The sequence below is a fragment of the Canis lupus genome, chromosome 18 (genome assembly GCF_003254725.2).
Source record: "Canis lupus dingo isolate Sandy chromosome 18, ASM325472v2, whole genome shotgun sequence".
In the NCBI taxonomy this organism is placed as follows: Eukaryota; Metazoa; Chordata; class Mammalia; order Carnivora; family Canidae; genus Canis; species Canis lupus.
The window spans coordinates 44371489-44390693 of record NC_064260.1 but is presented as its reverse complement, the minus strand read 5'-3'; the positions used below and the strand labels follow the sequence as shown (position 1 = coordinate 44390693).

The following is a 19205-nucleotide window of genomic DNA, read 5'->3' as shown; positions in this document are numbered from 1 at the left end:
GACAGGACAGGAGGGACAGGGCTTTACTAGGAGGCTCTGTCTTGAGTTTGCTCATTTGCTGAGTAGGGACCTACAGTAGCAAAGCGGCAGGTGGGAGCCCCTTCCAGAAGGTTTCCGGTCATGGGGTTTGAAAAGTGTTGTCTTGTTGCAGTGGCTCCTTTTACTGGTGTGGAATCCGAGGCCCTGAAAACGACACAGCTCTTTCTTGGACTGACAGTTGGTATGTGTCTACTCCATGCAGTTCACCAAGCCTGGGTTAGCACAGCAGCTTCAGAGAGGAATTGCATTTAGGAGGACCCGATCCTGCAGGGAATCATGGGCAGTGTCATTCATTCATTCATTCATTCATTCGCCAATAGCTTATTGACCCTCTACAGAGTGCCAGCCAAGTAGGAATGTGAGCTATGAACAGGGCCTGCAGGGTACCGCCTAATGGTGTTTGAAGTCTGATGGGCAGAGATAGAAGAGGAAAATTAAAGGAAGCAAATAAACAAGAGGATGTCAGGGAGTGAAAGCACTACAGAGGTCGTGAAACAATATTAGGGGGCGGTCGGGTATGTCTTTGATGAGGTGACAGTCCTGAGAGCCGGGACTGAAACCCATCTGACCGTTGTGTGAAGACCTGCATCATGAGAAGAAGCTGGACTTGCAAAGTGCTGGCAGAGGAACATTCTAGACAGAGGAAATCAGGTTTGGAGGGAGGGGGTATGGGAGTGATGAGTGGGAGCAGTCACATCCAGGTTCCAGGGTGGTCGCCGGTGATGGTGAGTAGGGAGAGAGGTGAGAGCAGGTGCGGACCTTCAGGGCTGGAAGTGCCCAGGAGACCCCAGGCTGGGGCCAGTGTGGAAGTGGAGGCCCACCCGGACTCCGGACTATCATGTGGCGGTGGGGGGCTTCCTGCCTCCCAGCTAAGATGCACCTTCTACCCTGACCTGCCAACTGGGCCCAGACCAGGGTGAACCATGGCCTGGGAGCATCTCTCCTGTCACCTCAATGTCCTTCTCAACCCATCTAAGGTCTGAAACCACGGCCCCAAAATAAACCCATCCCCATTTCTAGAAGGTGACTCAGAGTGAAGAGGCCAGAGGCTTACTTCCCCAGCAACACTGCTGGTCCACCCCTCCCCAGGGGCTGCTGGGCTCAGAGATCACCCTCAGAACTAGGGTTGTGGGGTCCAGAGGCCTGCCCACCTAAGGCATCACCTCTGCTCTTTTTGGGGTGTGTGTGTGTGTGTGTGTGTGTGTGAGAGAGAGAGAGAGAGAGAGAGAGAGAGAAGGGAGAGTCTGAGTTGTTGAGGATTGATGGGAGTCACTCAACAAATATTTATTGAGCCTCTACTCGATGCTGGAAATTCTTCTAGGCCCAAGGATGCTGGGGTGAGGACACTAAATACATACCTTAGATGAATGTGGCTCCTGGTAGGTGCACTGCAGAGAATAAACATTGATGACAGGGCATCATGGTTGCTGCTGCTTCTGACCGAGTAGTCAGGGAGCACACCTCTTTGAGGAGGAGCCATTGGGAGTGGAGCATGAGAGCCACCAGCTATGGGACACGAGGAGGAGCGTGCCTGGCAGAGGGGCCAGCAGAGGCACCCAGGTGGGAACAGGATTGGGTGTCCTGGGAACATAAAGGAGCCTGGATGCTGCAGCAGAGAAAACTGGGCTGGACGAGAGCAGGGATGGTAAATAGGATTTCCTATCAGTGCCGACTCTGAGCCATCGTAGCACCTGCCAAGGAACCGGGCCGAGAGCATCGTAAGGTCCCTTCTGGGTTGATCAGCAAAGAGGGCTACAATCAATTAGTGATGTCTGCCACGGACGAGACTGAGAAGGGCTGCACGCATGCCATACATTTGCCATTTCTGCATCACTCTTGACTGAACGTGGCAGGAGACCACACTGGGTATGTTTGTGCTTGTCCCTGTCTTCAGCATCTGTGTATTTTCTCCTCTGGGTCATCAGAATTGAGTGCCATGTGTGCCCCTGGCAGAGCCCAACACCAGAGAATAGTAGTGGCCGTTGTGCAGTCCTGCATTGAAGTGTAAGCCAGGCCCTGGTGCTCATAAGCCATGAGTCCTCACAGCAGCCCTGGGGATGGATCTTAAGTCCTTCCTCTGGGTTTTGAGGCCCAAAGAGCCAGGAATGACACCCATCTGACCGCACACCCCCCGATTCTTTCTGCTGTAACAGTTGCCTTCTCAGAGAAGTTGAGGGCCCTGCGCACATTTGGAGACTCTGCCCTGACAGTCACTTGGGGAATGAGTCGATGAGAAATTGATGCTGACTGCCTGCTTCTCCTGTCCCTTCCTGCTCTCCCTGAACCTGCCGTCTCCAGTGAATTCTGTCTCCAAATCAAAGTGAGTGTAGATTTACTGGAAGGATCTGGCTCCCAGGCTGCCTGCTGTCTGGGTGCAGGGGGTGGGCCAGCCCAGCCAGGGCCTGGCAGCCTGCCCTTTCTACTGCTGTCTGCTTCTCCTTCTTCCTCATGTCTCCTCTGCTCTGACCCTGCCCAGGAAGCATGGGGAGGTGATACATCAGAGTGCCCTGGCTCAGGTGCAGATGACATTTAGGGCAGGGATGCTGCGGCCAACTGGGCTCTGGTGCCAGAACTGTGGTTTACAGCCTCCGGCACAGACTGATGGGGCTACTTTATTTATTTTTTAAAAAGATTTTATTTATTTATTTGAGAGAGAGAGTGTGCAGGCATGAGCACGAGCAGGGGAAGAGGCAAAGGGAGAGAGAAAGGGGGAAACAGACTTTCCTCTGAACATAGACCCCGATGCTGGGGCTCGATCCCAGGCCCCTGGGATCATGACCTGAGCTGAAAGCAACCACCTAACCAGCTGAGCCACCCAGGTGAGATGAGGTTACTCTAATGAAGATTCCTTCTTGGGAAAGTGTGAGGCCGGAGGAGCAGGTGCGGGGCCTGCCTGCTTGGCAACCCCTCGGGGGATACCGGTTGTGCATCACTGCCTCTGAATGCTGGAGAGGCAGCTAAGAGCGTGCCCAAGGCTCTGGGCAAGCCCCCGCTCTGCTGTCTACCAGCATTGTGAGCTTGAACAAGTCACTTAACCTCTCTCTCTCATAGTAAAATGGGAGTTGGATGACATCACCAGAATAATGCCACAAGAGACTCCAAAGCTCAGTGGCTTAAAGCAGTGTTTATTCTCATGTTCGAGGGCTGTGGATCGACTGCACCCTGGCTGGGCTGGCCTGGCCTGGACTCCAGGCTCCAGGCTCTGACTGCAGATGGGGTTTGAGTCTGCTCCATGTGTCTCTCATCCTCCTTAAAGCAACAGCCTTTGGGACCTCTGGTCTCCTCTCTATGTGGTTCTTCTGGGGCCCAGGCTAAAGGGGCAGGGGCCACAGAGACATGTTCTCACAAGAGTTGACCAGAGCATGAGGGGGCCCTCCCCACCATGCAGACAGTCATGCCTCTATTCCAACATCTCCTTGGTCAAAGCAGGTCACATGGTGAGACCCAAAGTCAAGGGCAGGCAGTCAGTGCCCACCAGAGGATTGATCTGGGCAAAGGTGTGGATGACTATTTCTATTACAGGCGAGGGAAGGCTAGGGAACTCTAAGTCAAGCTACCCCTGAGGTGCAGAGGGATCCACATTCCAACCACAGCCCAGCAGTCTGTGCCAGGTGCAGTGCAAAGGGCTTCAGGTATAGCACCTGTGGGGTGGCCCTTCCCTGTCCCCCATTGACTTCACAGACAGGAAATGAGGCATGGGAACTCAAGCCTGCCCAGGCCACTGACCTTGGGCCCAAACCCTTAGCCACTACGGTCCAGGCACTTCCCCAGTGTGGCTTCACTTACATCCAGCCTGATGACGGTGCTCAGGGGTACCTGCGATTACTCCTGCCTTGTAGTTGGAAAGTCTGAGGCCAGAGACGAGTGTCCCACAGCTGAGGTCACCCATTCGAGAAGCTGGAGAGTCTGTCTGCAGACCTCTGATTCTTGGAGTGCTAATATCTGCTCCCTTCAGCCTTGAACATTTATTAGGCTAGGAGAGGAGAGAGCACTAGTCTGCAAGTCAGGATATCCAAATTTTGCCTCTGGCTAGGTGTGTGATGCGGGCAATCTCCCTTGTTTAACTTGGCTGCTACAGAACTGGTGGTGAATGGCAGGAAAGCCCACTTCCCTCCGAGAGCCCTGCCTGTGCCGCCCTGCCCGTGCAGAGGACTCTATTTCTATACATCCTCCAGGACACAGGCCTCCTGGGCCCTGACCCTGACCTTCCTCCACCCCCCTACCCGCCACCCCCACTCCCTGGCTCTGAGGCCAGGGGGAGCCTGGGGCCTGAGGGCCAGAGGATTTCCTGGCTCAGCCCCACCAGCTGGCCAGAGAGCATTCAGCAACCACTGCTCCCCCTCATCCCCTCTGGCCTGGGTTCTCTATTTCCAGCTGATTAGGGAAGGCGAGGAGGTGGCACTGATTTTGTTGAAGGGTGGTTGGCCCAGTTGCCCACATTTGTCTCAGACCTGGCTCCCTGCTTCTCTTCTCTGAGAAGAAAGAGAAGAGGACCCTGTTCCTGAGGGCAAAAGAGATAAATCATTGATCTGGGCCCCAGTTTCCCCAATTGTATGATATTAAGTCCTGCTGGACCAAGTTGAGGGGATTGAGAGAGCTTCACTGGGAGCAGAGCTGGAGACCCCCTCGCCCTTGTCCCTCCATCCTCCACCTAACCCCCCATGGCTGAGAAACAGGGCAACCAATGTCTTTCTCTCGTCTTTGCAGGGGAAGGGAGAAGGAAATTAATTCTTATTTATTGCCTTCTTCTATGTGCCAGATGCTATATAGCAATAGTTATTATACTAATATAATATATATATATAATACGATGTGTCCTAGATTGGCCTGTATCACTCACTGCAAGAGCCCTGGCTAGGGCCCCTCGAGGCCTAGGCCTGAATCCTGACCGTGCTGCTCAAAGCATACCTCCTGACATCCCTGAGCCTCAGTTTCCTCATTTGCCAAGTGGCCCAGTTGATCTCTTATACCACTCATGACCCTGATCGTCCACAGCTGGGCCTGACAGTCAAGCAAACGCTGCAGGTCTTTGCCTGTCGCAACAGAAAGGATCATCTTCTCAGACCCAAGTGTTATGGCTTGTTTAGACCATTCACTGGTATCCAAGGCACCGAGGCTTCTGGTTTCTAGATGTGAATCTGGTTCTGAGGATGGAGTCAACTCATCCTGAACCCCTATCCTTCAATGTCAACCTTAAGCCAGACTCTTCTCTTGAGTGGTTTGGGCTGATCTTTCCAGAAGCATGAGCTGGACAAGATAACACTCCCGGCTCCTGTTCTGTGCTTCTGTGTAGGAATTTGCACCCCTCCAGGCATCTCAGTGCTCATTAGAGAGCTGGGAGGAGGTGGTGATTATAAGGAGTGAGGTTAGGGTATCTGGACTTCTGGGACTGGAGGTGGGGCTGCGGAGACTGCTGTATTTCATGTCAACCTCGGGGACCCAGGGAACCTGTGTGTGTGTGTGTGTGTGTGTGTGTTTAGAGTTCTTTAAAACTGCTAATTGTCAGGGTAAAAATATTTTCACACATTTGCTCTCCGGGAGAATGTTATTACTGAGCATACTGGCAGCCTCATTGAAGTCAAATGGCCACAGTCAACATGGAAATCCTAATTAATAGATGTTCATGCTGCTCTCGGGCATGGCAGCGGAAGTAATTATCATGATTTAATTGACTTTTCTCCCCTCTGTTATGCACTCTGCTTTTTCCATTTTCTTGAGCTGGGAAGGTTTTTTTTTTTTTTTTAGACCTTCTATCTCTCCCCACCCTTTTTTTTATACATACTGTCTCTCACACCAGTGCTCTGTTTGTCAAATCCTATTACAGTAAATATTGTGACAGCACAAATCTCTATATTACGGAAAAGTCCAGAGCCTGAGCCAATGGCTTACTTATTATGAATGTATTGGTTTTATAAAGGTGCATTCAGACCCAGCAAAGGTATCTGGCAAGGAGAAGGGAAATCGATTTGCTCAGAGGTTCTGGTTTCAGCAAGTTCCTTGGGACTACGGGGGACAGAGGGCCACCTGCGCTTGCTGTCAATATACACTCGAGGTTCCAGGAAATCCAAGGGGCAAAGATGGGGCACCTGTGAGCTCCTGGAGCAGAAAACTGTCTGAGGAATTCTATCTCTGGTCAGGATCCCTCCAGGTGGCTCATTGCTCTCTCTGCTTTGGCCAGCATTGTCTGCTAATTTATCTTGACCATAACCATCTGATAAGTGGACTCCCAAGTCCTCATGGATCTCGGGTCAGCACCACACAGACACCTGGCCATGCCCCCTGAACCTCCTCCCTGTGCAAGCCTGAATGGTGCAAGCACACCAGGCTGTGCCGTTCCCTCCAAAGGTCAGGGGATGGACTGCCCTGGGTCCTGGTGCAATCAGCTGTGGCAAAGGGGCAAGGTCATATGTCCGAGGCCTGCTCCTTAGGAGCTATGGACAGAAACTTTCGCAAACAAAGGAGACTGTGGGAGGGGCCGATGTAACCCTGGAGAGCTAAACTCCTTGGTTTGTCTCCTGGTTTGGCCTCTTACTTGCTGTGCATCTTTGGACAAATTATTTAAATTTTCTGTGTCTTGGTATCTTCATCTATAAGATGACAGCGCTTACACCGTAGGGTTGTTATGGAAGACCGATGACTTCAACCTTGTAACACGCTTAGTAAAATGTTAACCCAGTAGTAGGGTCAAGTGAATGCGTGAGGCAGCTCCCAGTGTCTGGTAAGCAAGTAAGAATGTCCTAGAGTTACAGACATTGAGGACTGCATGAGCCCAAGCCATCATCTAGGTGAGCCCTCAAATTGTACACCAGGGGGATCCCTGGGTGGCTCAGCGATTTGGCACCTGCCTTGGGCCCAGGGTGTGATCCTGGAGTCCCAGGATTGAGTCCCACATCAGGCTCCCTGCATGAAGCCTGCTTCTCCCTCTGCCTATGTCTCTGCCTCTCTCTCTGTGTCTCTCATAAATAAATAAATAAATAAATAAATAAATAAATAAATAAATAAATAGTACACCAGGGAAGCTGAAGCACAGAGAGGGGATGTAACTTTGTCAGTTCAAATAATTTGGACTAATGTGATGTTGGACTATTTGGCATGGAGCTAAAATTGAGACCAAGATATTTCCTTAGGTCTCCTTGGGGATTATTAAGAGCACTTGACTTTTAAGTAGAACATTACAGATAACACAGCAAGGTGGGAGAGGAGATGAGCCTGGATTGTGTTATTTCTTTTTTTTGTCCCCATATGGGCATTCCGAGTTAGACTCATATAAAGGTTTTGAAGTACCTTAGCTTCGTTGATCATCTTTTTCAGATGATTCCTGTGTGTCAGGTCAGTGGGCAAGATGTCACTAATCAGCTATGTTATTTTACACACTTAGCTTCTCTGAGCCTTGGTTTCCTTGTCTGAGAAACAGAATAGACTACCCTACGTGGACTGAATGCTTCTCAAGGGGGGGGAGGGCTAGTTTCTTCTTTTAGCCTCTCTTCCTCTTCTGGAACATTGTCTAGCACACAGTAGGTGTCTGCAGAAATGTCTAGAAATGAGCTGAATAATGATCCCTTGAGGTAGTCATGAGGGTCAGAATAAATCAGGTGCATAGACAGGCTGTGTGGATGGCTGTGCTCCTGAAAGTTGAGGCCATTCGATACAGGAACCAAGGTTCTGAGAAGTCCAGAGACTCCAATCTGCAACCGCAATAGAGAAATGGGGTTGAGAAGTGAGTGGAAGATTTGGAAATGGTGACAAGAGGGGCAGCCAACGTTTTTGAGAGAAGTCTGATTGTGAAAGGCAGGGAAGGGAGAGAGTCACTGCTGCACGTTGAGGGGGGAGGTCAAGTGCTGGGGCTATCAGGGACTGAATGAACTTCTATCTGAGTTCTGGGGGTTGCTAGGGCCTTCGCAGGCATTCTCCATAACAAGTGTGAATGAGAAAGTTGGTAATACCTGAAGAGCCTGAGACTAGCATATTGGTGAGGACATTGCTGGGTGCCACAAGAGATAAACCATGAATCTCAGCAGCTTAACATAATGCAAGTTTATTTGCCATGCAGCAACTCCTCAGGGAAGTGGAGGGTGGCTTTCCACACAGTATTTGGGGCCCCTACTCCTTTCCATCTTCAACATGTGGCTTCCAAGATCACCATGGAAGGAGGAAGAAAATCTTGAGACAGCTCCTCTGCTTCCTCATCACACCACTGCCACTCCTATTGGTGAGAATGAGTCATATGGACACATAGGTGCAAAGAAGGCTGGGAAATGTAGTTCCTGGCTGGCTGTTCCCTTCCCAGTCCCAACTTTTCACTCTGGAAGGGAAACAGGAGTACTTGAGGGCCAGCCGCCCTCTCTGCCCTGGAGTTATAACCCCTCTCTAAGAACTTGCCAGCAGCCTGGGAGAGAAAGAGTCTGAGAAAATGTCAGACTCTAGATGAAGAACTGACCCTGCTCCCAAGAGCAAAAGAGAGAGAAATCATTGGTTAGGGCCTCAGTTTCTCCCACAGTATCATATTAAGTCCTCCCAGACCAGCTTGTGGGGATTGTAAGGAGCTAAGGGTTGGCATGAGCAGGGGGGACTGAGTTTGAGCACTTGCTCTTTCACTCCCTGGCTGTGTGACATCAGGCAGGTGCCTAAGATTTCTGAACCATTGTAAAATCCCGCCCCCCCCCTCCCCCCCCGAGTTACTGGGAGGATCGGCAAATGCTCGTGGTGTAGCACTGGCTCCCAGTAAACGTGAGCTGCGTTAGTATCATTACATCATCAGAAATGGAAGGTCACCACTAAGGTTTAAGGACAGGATGGATAGAATGGATATTGCCGTGAGATGTTTCTGTCTTCCGCACCTTGTGTCCCTCTCTGTGCCCCTTAGAGGAGCTCATTAGGGCCAGGTAGCAAGAGAAAGGAGTTGGCCACCCTGGGATGTATGGGGCCTGCTTCTTCCTGGCTGTAAGAACGAACACATTCTGGAGTTCTGCTCCGTGGCCAGCTGCTGGAAATCAGCTGTAACACAAGGCTTGGTACTGACCCCACCACCGCCACCACCACCGCCACCACCATGTCCTGCTTTCCCAGGTCTTCCCTCCAGAGTCAAACCTGCCTCATTGTCATAGTTGGGAGTTGGGAGTTAAGGCCTCCGGGTTTCTTCAAGTTCAGCTGAGTTCTAAGAAATCTCTAGGCTCCTGGGGTACCTGGGTGGCTCAGTCTGATAAGCGTCTGCTTTCAGCTTAAGTCATGGTCCTGCGATCGAGCCCCAACAAGCTTCCTGCTTGGTGGGAGCCTGCTTCTCCCTCTCCCCACTGCTCGGACTCTCGCTCACTCTGCACGCCCCCTAACTTAAATAAATAGTCTTTAAAAAAAAAGAATGAAAAAAAAAAAAGAAAGAAAAAAAGAAATCTCTAGGTTCTGGGCACTTGTGCATTTGGGTGCTTCCCCCTCTGCTAGGGAAGGTTGGATCAGTGCCCCTTATTCCCCGCCCCCTCTAACTGTCATTATTTAAACCTTCAAACTTGTTGGTCCTGGTGACTTATCTGGTGTGGCTTATCTGGTGGCCTCTCTGGGGGCCTCCAACCACCAGCCAGCAGGCTAAGGGGGCAGGGACAGGAGCTGTGGTGGCCTCTGTGTCTCTGAGGAAACCAAGCTGAGAGGGGAGGGTCTCTGGGAAAGATCTGAAAAGAATATTCCCCCAGGAGGGGAGTGGGTCATTCTGCTCCACCTTGCGTCTTGGGGCAGTCCGGGCTCTGTGACCTCCAAACAAAGCTGGCCCCTGCCTGGGGCTGTGGGAAGCCAGGCGGGACAATGGGAGGAAGGAGAAAGCACAGAGATAAAGCACGGGGCCCAAGGGTCTGTGCCTGTGATTTGGAGGCTTGCTCCTCGGCACCCACTGAGACGAGGTTTCAGTGTAAACATGGGCCGGGCTTCCTGTAGGGCCTGTTTTAACTGTGCTGTGATTGTTGAGATAATTGTTTCCTCTGGGGAGAAGCCTGAGGAAGGACAGACTGCACATCTGATGCTTTCATGGGGACACTGCTACCATCCATCCATCCATCCATCCATCCATCCATCCATCCATCCATTATCCATCATCCGTCCATCGATGCCACAGACGCATATTGGCACCAGCTCATGCCAAGGACTTTGCTTGGTGCTGGGAATGTAAAACTCAACTTCTGCTCACCCCTGTCCTCAACGAAGTCTTTCCTGGTCCTAGAGACTGACACCAAACAGATCCTCGTAGTCCAGTGGGACCAGGAAAACAGCAGAGTGTGCCCCGGCTGAAGGGGTGGTGCTGAGGAGGGAGAGGTTGACTGCTTTTGGGGGCGTGGGTGCTGCTCAGGGCCCCACGCCACGAGACCAGAGGTGGTCTGACCTGAGCATCCTCGGTGTCTTCTCAGCATCCAAGTGGACAAAGGGGTCCCTTTAATTCTCTGACTCCAGGCAAAGGACTGTTAGAAGGCAGGCAGGTGGGTGCTGACGTTTTTCCAGCACCTTCCACAGCCAGGCACCGGGGGAGCTTTATGTGGGGGTGTGCCCGACTCCAGCACCCCCTTCACCTCTCACGGGGTCCCGTCGCCTTTTGTCACCCTTGCTGCGCTCGTGGCGTCTACTGCGGAGTCCTCGGGCTGAACCCCTCCTGGCGCGAGGCTGGTCTTGCGGGACTGGATGTGGCCCAAGCAAGTGAGGCCTGCAGCTCTCTGTGACCAGGAAACAGGAGCCAGGTCTGGCTGTCTCGTTAAAGGGTTCTGGAATGTCTCTGGAGTGGCGCTTGAGCCCGATAGAAACGGGTCAGGGCGGCCGTCTGGGTTTCCCTATCACCCGGGGCCTGGATTCGTTTACAAGGCCTCTTTGTGGACCCCCAGACGTCCCGGGTTTATACAACAGAGACCCTGCCGGCTTGTTTTCCCGGTAGTGTGCTTAGCGCTGGGTGCTTGCTTGGCTTGGCCTGTAGCACACGCAAGGCAAGGTGGCCTTGGAAACCGGGTGTTTTTAACCAGGGCTTTCCTAGAGCAGGGAAAACCTAAAATAAAGAAATAATAACAATAAATTAAAAAAGCTTGCCTCCACTGGTACATGAACCTCAGGCTTTTTTGGATCATCCGCAGGGCTGTTGGCTGTATCTCCAGGACGAGCACCTAAGCTTGCCGTGTGCCTGACGCTGTGCTCAGACTTTTATATGCCTCATCTTCTCTCGCTCCTTTTAGGGATGAGGAAACTGATGCACAGAGTGGTTAAGTAACTTACCCAAGGTCACACAGCTAGCAGGTGGTAGGGCCAAGGATTTATTTTAAAAATAAATGCCATGGGTCTGCCTCTTAGTGTCTGTGTGGCCTGTGTGTCTGGCTGGACACGCACAGGAGCTCGTATTCTGAGCAGAGCAAGAGTCAGCCGGAGCAGGTGGCGCTGTCCAGGGGGCCAGGGGAAGGGCAGGGTTTTACTCTCCGTGTAATGTCATGTCTCCTGGACGCCTTTCCCCCTGCCTGGCCTTCAGGCTCCTGTGCCCAGCTGGCCCTAGCCTTACCTGGTTGGGAGGATCTTTCTTCCGCACCTGAAGATGTTGGACTCTAGGGTGCTCCCTGCCTGCCCTGGAGCCTTTAGTTGGTGAGGGCGCTGCCTGGGTGACCGGCCCCTGAGGGGCGCGGGACACTGCACCCACCTAATCTTTCCTGTCAGCCTGATGGCTTCCCAGGCTCGCTGCCGTCATTTGACCTCAGGCCCCATCCGGGTACCTCCAGGCTCTGGGGCTGCCCTTCCAGGTCCCTGATGGAACCGAACCCATGACAGGGATCCCAGCGTGGAAAACCCATAGACTGACCAAGACCAGCAGGCCTTGGGCGTCATCGATGAGTGCTCCGCAGGCTCAGGAGGGGCCTCACCCTTGGAGAGCTCCTGTCTTGTATGATTTCTGATGCTGAGCTCATGTTGGGGGCCAGGTAGGATGCATCTGAGACCTGGCTCCCTGACACTGAAGCTGTGTGACCCTGAGATCCCTTACTGCCCCCCGAGCCTCAGTCGCCTCATCTATGAAATGGACGGATGGGTGGGAGAGTCGAATCAAGCGATGACTGTGTCGCCGCCTTCGGTGTGCCCCACTCTGGGCCTCCGGAGGTCGGGGATGGGCTCTTGGGGGAGAAGTATGGAGAGAGGGAGCAGAGGCAGAAACCAAGCCCAGGGTTCTGGGGATGTGGGATAAAACAGTCGGCGCGAAAGAAGCAAGGAACGAGGACACAGCGTGCGTTCACCCTCCCTGCCGTCTGCCCGGCCCTCCCTCTATCACCTGGCCAATATGCCAACATCTAGAAAGAACGGGTTCCAGATAGCTTGGCTGAGCGTCCATCCCCAGCCTGGACCCCGCTTGGCTTGTCTCCACTGCCTTCCCACCTGCCCCAATCTCTGTCCTCCCTTCTTGGCCATAGTTTCCCTTTGTCCCTCGGTCCCTCCTGAGCCCAGGACTCGCATGTCTGCACTGGACCAGAGGAAGGGGGACAGTTTTGTCACCTATCATTTTTGTCACAGTCTCAGCCTGAACTCAGGCTCAAATTATCCACTTGTGAAAACCTGGTCTACCCGACCATAGGTGATTTAGAATATTCCCCAAAGCAGCTGGGGGTGGAGCAGCTTGGGGTGTTCGAGACCCATTTCCATGTTCTGCAGCACAGCAGAAGCTACCTTCCCAGCTAGGAAACTCGTGTGTGTGCTCCAGACCAGGTGTGCCCGGGGCTTTGGGAACAGGTGCACGGGGGAAAGGGCATTCTGGAATCCTGCAAAAGAAGGTGGCGAAGAGGTGGGAGCCCATGACCAGCCTGCTGCGGGCTGGCTGGAGGGCCTCTGATTCCTCTGGGACGCAGTTTCCTATCTGTGGAGGGATGGGGAGAACCTTTGCAGGGCTGAGGTCGCCATGGGAAAACCTACAGTGCCATCGCTCTGAGGAGGGGCCCCAGACAGGCTGGCTGGATTGAGCTCGCTTCCATAGGAGGAAGAAGATTCCCGACCTTCCAGCTAGACTGCTTGCCGAAATTCCAGGCCCACATCCCTAGTATCTGGATTTTCCACAAGCTCTGTACTGGCTTCTCGGCTTTCTTCCACCAGTCCTGTTCCCCCCTCTGCAGCCCACCTGCGATGAATAGAGCCTCAGTCCACCTACTGTCAGGGCCATTGCCAAGGAAACTTCTTTGACTCGCTCCTGCCTTTATGCCCTCAGACAGCCCATCACTATCAGGTCCTGTGAATTTTACCCCCTAAGTAACTCTTGGGTCCACCCTCCTCCTCTCCATCATCACCCTCGTGGAAGCCTCCACCATCTCCCCCGTGGACTCCTGCTCTCCCCCTGCCACTCAGCCCATCCTGCTAACCCGGTCTCTCTACCTTCAGCCCAGATTTAAAAAAAAAAAATATATATATATATATATATATATATATATATATATATATATATATGGATCCCTGGGTGGCTCAGCGGTTTGGCGCCTGCCAGGGGGTGAACCTGGAGACCCGGGATCAAGTCCCACATCGGGCTCCCTGCTTGGAGCCTGCTTCTCCTTCTGCCTGTCTCTCTCTCTCTCTCTCTCTCTCTCTCATGAATAAATAAATAAAATCTTTAAAATATATATAAAAATAAATATATATATATGTATACATTTATGTCTTAATTTATAGACTTCATTTACTTACAGCAGTTTTAGGTTTACAAAAAATTTAATCAGAAAATAGGGAGTTCCCAAAATATGCAACCACGGCAGTTTGTCCTATTATTTACATCTTGCATTATTGTGGAACAGTTGTTGTGACTGATGACCCGCCACTGAGGCTTTAATTAACGTCCATAATTTACATTAGAGCTCGCTCTTGGTGTTGCACATTGTATGGGTTTTGACAAATGTGTACTGACACGTGCCCATCATTACCGTATGGGTCGTTTTGCTGCCCGAAGATGCCCCTGTGTCCCACCTATTCATCACTCCCTCCCTTATTCCCTGTCCTCACTGCCTTCCCCAACCCCTGACAACCACTGGTCTTTTCACTGACTCTATTGTTTTTCCTCTTCCAGAATGTTGCATGGTTGGAATCACACAGTATGTGGCCTTTTTAGATTGGCTTTTTTGACTAAGTGATACGCATTTAAGGTTCCCACATGTCTCTTTCCAGCATGATAGCTCATTTCTTTTATTGCTGAATAATATTCTATTGTATGGAAGTTCTGCAGTTTCTTTATACTATTTAAGGACATCTTGGTTGCTTCCAGTTTTTTGGTGGTGATGATCATGGACAAAGCCCCTATAAACATTTGTGTGCCATTTTTTGTGTGGACAGCAATTTTTAACTCATTTGGGTAAACACTAAAGAAGATGGTGTCTCTCTCTTTTTTTTAAGAGTATTTATTCAAGGGATCCCTGGGTGGCGCAGCGGTTTGGCGCCTGCCTTTGGCCCAGGGCGCGATCCTGGAGACCCGGGATCGAATCCCACGTCGGGCTCCCGGTGCATGGAGCCTGCTTCTCCCTCTGCCTGTGTCTCTGCCTCTCTCTCTCTCTCTCTCTCTCTCTCTGTGACTATCATAAATAAATAAAAATTTAAAAAAAGAGTATTTATTCAAGAGAGCGAGACAGGCGAGGGCGGAGAGGAGCAGAGGGAGAGGGACAAGCAGACTCCACGCTGAGTGTGGAGCCCGATGTGGAGCTCAATCTCAGGACCCTAAGGTCATGACCTGAGCAGAAACCCAGAGTCAGATGCTTAATCGACTGGGTGCCTCGGGCACCCCAGGAAGACGATTTCTGGTTCTTATGGTAAGAGTATGTTTAGTTTGATAAGAAACAACCAAGTCATCTTCCAAAGTGGCTGCACCGGCTTGCATTCCCATCAACAATGAATGGCAGTCTATGTTGCTCTGCATCCTCACCAGCATTTGGTATTATCAGCTTTTTTGGATTTTAGCCATTTTAATAAGTTTGTAGCAGTAGCTTATTGTTATTTTACAGCCCAGACATTTTGGGAAAAGGCAGTGTGAAGCAACCATGCCTCTCAGCATTTTGTGCTCCCACTGCATGGAGAATAAAATCGCTACTCTGATGCACCATCTCACCCACTCCCTACCAGCCTCATGTCAGTTCCTAGAACAGCAAGGGCCCCTTCTTGCATCAGGGCTGTGCACTGGCTGTTCCTTCTTTTTAGAGCACTTGCCCAGCCCTCTGCACTCACCCTCTTATCCTTCAGTGTTCGGCTCAGATCCACCTCCTTGGGGACACCTTCCTCTTCTCTCTTATTCCACTCAATTTATTGCCTTCATGGCACATATTTCAAACTGGAATTACAGATTGATTTGCTGGATTACTTCTTTAATAAGAGTTTGTGAATGCCGCCGCATTCCCATGTCTCCTAGGGCACTTGGCATCAAGGAGTCACTACTTTTTTTTTTTTTTTTTTTTTTTTTTTTACCTATTGGAGAGCAAATGGCTGGACCAATGTAGCTAGCCGGGACAAGGAAAGAGAACTATTTACCAAGTATCAGTTCAATAGCATTCATAGTCTGTAGTCATGTGCATGTTCATTATCTTCTTCGATTTTAGCACAGAAGATCATCTGGTTTACAGATAAGGAAACTGAGGCAGAAGGCGCTTAGCCTCGGAATCACTCAGGTTCCCACAGGGGCCAGGCAGCTATCATAAAGAAGTGAGCGGGTGAGAGACAGACCGAAAAACCAACCAGGAGCCAAGGCTCAGTGATAATGGGCATTTAGACCGTGGCTTTCTGGCTTGGGTGACACCAGGGAGCCACAAGGACCATGACAAACTTCAACTTGTCCTCCATCTAATGACAAAAGCTACTTTGCTGGTCCAGTATTTTCAGATCTTCCGGACTTAAAAACAAAGAAGTTGGAAACTCAGATTTTTTTAAGGTTTTATTTATTTATTCATAAGAGACACACACACACAGAGAGGAGAGACATAGGCAGAGGGAGAAGCAGGCTCCCTGCAGGGAGCCTGATATGGGACTCGATCCCAGGACCCCGGGATCACGCCCTGGGCCGAAGGGAGATGCTCAACCACTGAGCCACCCAGGCGTCCTGAAACTCAAGAGATGCTTCCCATTTGTTAAATGTTGCCAACTAATTCACAATGAAGGAAGAGTTTTTGTCAAAAGCCCCCATGCTGCTGTCGTGTTAGGCCTGTGGAGCTGTGGTCCACTAGACAGTGGTTTGAGTTCTGGCATTGGGCGGGAGCAGAAAAGCTGAAGAGGTCATCTGGGAACCCTGATCTGTCCCGCCCCATCAGACCTGTTGAAAGGCTGTCTCCTACATCGGTAACTGATGGAAAGATGTGTGCTCGGAGCTCTGGACGCAGACGAAAGATGTGGCCCAAAGGAGAGACGTCAGGGCTTCATGGTACGCTAGAGCTGTTGAGTGTCGTTACGGTTCTCTGTCCGTGGCTTTCAGCGTCCCTCACCTGAGCCCTCACAGGCCTGGGGACCCCAGAACTTTGAAGCAGGCAGGCCCCACAGAGCGAGACCTGGATGTCAGTTTGCTTATTTACACAGTGCACTGACCGCTCCCCTGTCCTGTTGGCAAAGTGCAGGTAGTCAGAGTGTCTGGGTCATTCATTCACTCACTCACTCATTCCTTCACAAATGTGTGTGGGTGTCTACGATGCACTGGGCCATATTTTCTGTGCTGGGCGAACAGTGAGCCAAATCTCTGTTCTCAGGGAGCTGGCCTTCAGGGAGTGACTGGAGGGCCCGCGACAATCTGGTCTGGGAAGGCCTCTTGGAGGAGGTGACATCCGAGCAGAGACCTGCAGGAAATGAAGGAGGGAGCTGAGTGAAGATCTGGGATAAGAGATGCCAGGCAGAGGGAGAGCCAGAGCCCATGCCAAGGGCCCAGACCACCTGAGGTGGAGCAGCTCAGGGTGTTCGAGGAACAGTGAAGAGGCCATTGATGGAAGGGCTTGAGGGAGAAGGAGGGAGGAAGGAGACCGCTCCCCTTACTGAGTTTGGTGGATGCCAGCCACCTCCCCAGGCACTTGTCTTGTGTCATATGTCATCTTGCTTGATTCCCCACTTTACACAACACACGCATCATTATACTCACTTCTCCAGAGGAGGGCAATGAGGCACAGGGAGGTCCAGATCCGTGCCCCAGGTTAGCACCCACCATCCTCAGTGGCCAGCACGTGGGATTTGAACCCCGGCGCCTCGGAGCCTCTTCCTTTTCATCCACACCTTCAAGGCATCCTGCCAACGTCTGTGTACCCAGCGCCCAGCACAACTCCTAGCACGTCCGTGTTGTGAAGGAACAAACGGATGCATGATTCCTTCATTCCCTTTCTTTTTCCGTCCTTCCGTTCCGGTCCTTCTGTCCCCGACTCCTCAGCCCAGCTTCTATTTCCAGTTCTCTACCCGAGGACTTCTGATTCTGCATCTCCAATGTGACCCTTCTCCAGCACCAAAAGAACCTCCCTACCTCGGGGCTGCTCTGTCCGCGTGGATGGCCCGATACACTTGAACCTGCCTGTTGTAGTCCCCCCAGACCACACTATTCCAGAAAGATCTATTTCTCTCTGTGGCATCCTCGTTCTCTCAGGGACCCCTTCCTCTGACCCTGCAGCCCGACGCTGTTGGCCTGCTTTGGCCAGGCCCCCCGGAGCTGTGCCCCTCTTGCCAGCCCCACTGTCTCAGGTCCCGGATGCACCTGCTGTTCCCCGGCCCTGCAGCAGTCTGCAGAGTGGCCGCTCTCCTCCTTCAGCTGACAGCCTCCCCACCGCCTCCCTGGCTTCAGAGACACTCACTTATCCAAGGAACCTCAGTGGCTTCCCACTGCCAGTCTTCACTGATGTTTCAAGGCCTTCTGCAGAGCCTGGGCCTGAATATCCTGGACATCCTTGGGACTTTACTTTCCAACAATGCCTCCTTTGACATCTTTCCAGTAAGGCAATGCACCACTCTGCACTCCCCCTCTGTGCCTCTGTGTCCATGGTCTGCTCCAACAGGAACGACCCTCCTCCCCTCTCTGCCTGCCTACAGCTTCCACGTTTGGAAGGCACCTCCTCCAGGAAGCCTACCTCTACTGCTCCGACAGAAACATTCCTGCCCAGCTTTGAACTCTATTGCATGTTGTGTGATCCTCAGTGTCCACCTCCGTTCCTAGCTGTCCATGACTCAGGGGACAGGGCAGGCTCCTGGCTGAACACGAAGACCCGGGTTCAAATCTTCATTTTCCTTCCTATTGGCTCTGTGACCTTGGGCAAGTAGCTTTACCTCTCTGAGCCCCATTCCTTCCCCTGTAGAGTGAAATAATAGGACCACCTTGCTGGGTTCATTTCATGATTTGAGACAAAGGCAGGCTCCTAGCTCCATGCTGGTGGGCAGCCAACAAAGGCTGGCAGATAAGTACTCTTTCTCTGTCTCCAGCAGCCTTGATGCCGAGGGAGTTACCTTACTTCTCCAGGAAGCCCTCCCTGACTTCTTGGCCTTCATCCCCTCCCTTCCTTCACCACCAGCAGCCCTTCCTTAATGATCAATTTTGACTCCTCCGAGCAGTTGTTGAATGATGTTCTCTTCTATGCTAGACTCGGCTCCTGAGGATGAATAATGTCATCGTCCCTCAAGGAGCTCCCCTGCGGTGGCTAAATTCACTGCCAATCCTTGTCGGCCCAGCAGGGAATTGCCACCGAGAGCAGGGAGGCCACACTTGGAGCAGAGAAGATGCCGCTGCCGCCTGCAGCAACCCCCACCCCCCACCCCGCCTGCGTGCAAACAGTAGGCCTGATACATGCCTCACCCGGGCTTTTGGTTTCTGCTTCCTAGAAGTCACCCTGCAGGTCTCTGGGGATCTGGGGACATGCAGGGGAATAAAGACACGCCTCTCTCTGTTCCTGATCATCTGCAATTACGTGCTCACGCCCATATGGGTGGGGAGGTGGCTTTACCCATAACCCCCCGCCCTCCCGATGGGGCCTCCTGGGCAGGTAGATAATGTGCAGAAAAGGAATTGGTGACAGTGGCTGGGAGGTCATTAATTCCTGCTGTACCCTCTGCCCAGCCACTTCCGCCCACGGCTCAGCCTTTGTTTCCAGGGCTTAAACCTTAAAACCATGAGATGCCAGGAGCGAAGATGAGGCTTTTTATTTTAGTTTTTTTAAGATTTTATTAATTTATTCATGAGAGACACAGAGAGAGGCAGAGACACAGGC

At 51.9% G+C, this 19205-nt stretch overlaps 1 protein-coding gene and 1 long non-coding RNA gene across 5 annotated transcripts in view; one reads left to right on the top strand and one right to left on the bottom strand.

Moving 5' to 3' along the window:
• The window catches only part of TSPAN18 (tetraspanin 18), a 186066-nt gene that overhangs the window by 84077 nt on the left and 82784 nt on the right, over positions 1-19205 (top strand). The window lies entirely within an intron of this gene.
• On the bottom strand, positions 7758-13157 carry LOC112663264 (uncharacterized). 3 transcript variants are annotated; one of them, XR_007403499.1, is made up of 5 exons: positions 12940-13157; positions 10208-11047; positions 9127-9365; positions 8877-8973; positions 7758-8341 (listed from the first exon to the last, which is right to left on the bottom strand). It is a non-coding gene; the product is annotated as an uncharacterized LOC112663264 (long non-coding RNA). The 3 variants fall into 3 exon arrangements; XR_007403500.1 differs by having other exon boundaries at positions 7758-8242; XR_003139109.3 differs by lacking the exons at positions 8877-8973; positions 9127-9365 and having other exon boundaries at positions 7972-8341.